Consider the following 1707-nt stretch of genomic DNA (forward strand, 5'->3'; position numbering starts at 1 on the left):
CGTAGGAGAACTGTTCACATAAGTAAATGTGGACAAAAAGAAGTCAATACATAAATATAGACAACGTAAAAGCCACGCATAGTGGACACAATAAACCCGCTTGAAATAAAAATAAAGAGTAGCAAGTATATTTTAAGATCGGTCTTCTAAGCAAACGAGGTGCAGTGCATGCGTTTCAGAGCAGAGAAGAACACTTTTTACGAGTAACTTGTTTTTGGCATGATGGACTCTGATCATGGCTGCCATTTTAATGAGAAAAGCGTGGGTCCTTTGCCACTGTGACCTCCAGAAAGCCTACAGTATTGAGCGGTAAGAGTGCATGCACAGAGATGGACTGAAACAGAGATAGAGAAAGGAAGAGAACAGGGTCTGAAAGCCAATGAGCTCTGTGGTATGCCAGCCTGAGATCTTCTTATTGAATTTGATGTCAAGCCCTTTAAGAGTAGAGATCCTGGAAGACAAACAGAGGATTAGATTGGAAACATGGCCTCAAGTCATTTGTCTGTCTTACCTCTCCCCCTCCCATTGCTGCCCGTTTTCTCTTGATTTCCTGTCAGTTTTTCTAACCATGAATGTGTGTATGTGTATGTGTGTATTTGTGTGTGTGTCCAGAGGCTATAAAGAGAAAGGAAATAGTTGGTGCAATGAAACAATGATTCTGGTTACATGCTCCCATTCGGCTGCCTGGGGAGGAAACAATTGACAAAGCAGACGGATGGGAAGAGAGATGAAGAGGGAAATCAAAGGAAGATGGGAGCATTCATACACTGTATGTCCCTATCATGTCTGTGGAGCCACAGTAACGTCCCCAAAGACTGTTCAATGGCTGGAGCACAGAGACAGTGGTTGATGCTTAGCTGGATATGGATTAGCTGGACATTTCTTTATTGTATTTGATAGAGGATTGATGAGAAGATCAACTAATTATGCCTACAAAAGCAACTTAGTGACAAAATTCTTAGTCGGCAGCCAAATGTCAAGCCAAAATGTATACAATATATATAACAGCTGCAAAACAAAGGTCAGTCCGAGTTGATGGATGTACTGTATTTACCACTGCGGAACTCCTGCTGGCGTAGTGCTAAAGGGCACCTTAGCTACAATGCTAATGTTGCTATCAGTAGATCGCTAAGCAGGGACGGACTGACAATCTGTGCGTTCGGTAAAAGTCGGCCGTCCAACCAACGACCATCGGCACAAAAAAGATTAATAAAGCGATATTAACAGCCAACAGCAGGGGGCGCTAATACAATGACTTATATGCTACGTGTAAAAAAAATACTAAGGAAGAAGAGTATAGACAGCAGAGTTATTTTCACATGAGCTAGAGGTAATGGTACGTGCCAGGAGCAGGACACTAATTAGATACCTAGGCTGCCTTTATCCCTATCTAAGATAATTACATAGACCGCTATCAACATGGATACGTGCATCATGATTATGAAAATGGTCGTGTCATTTAGTGCTGTCGCACCTAACGTGTTTAACAATTTCTGTTAGGTTAATTTGAAACATTAAACACGTTAGAAATGAACCGCGGGTTGACCGTGATTTCCCTTGGTTGTAGGTGAGAAGGTGTAGTGAGCTCAGCTCACCTGCTAGGATGAAGACTGTGGTAGTGAATTAAACAAGAAAACATCAGGCATGCACTGGTACCACGCTGAACATGCTAACGAACAGGGAGGGGGGGGGGCTAAATAATGTTAA

This window comes from Etheostoma spectabile, unplaced genomic scaffold, assembly GCF_008692095.1.
Source record: "Etheostoma spectabile isolate EspeVRDwgs_2016 unplaced genomic scaffold, UIUC_Espe_1.0 scaffold340, whole genome shotgun sequence".
Classification (NCBI taxonomy): Eukaryota; Metazoa; Chordata; class Actinopteri; order Perciformes; family Percidae; genus Etheostoma; species Etheostoma spectabile.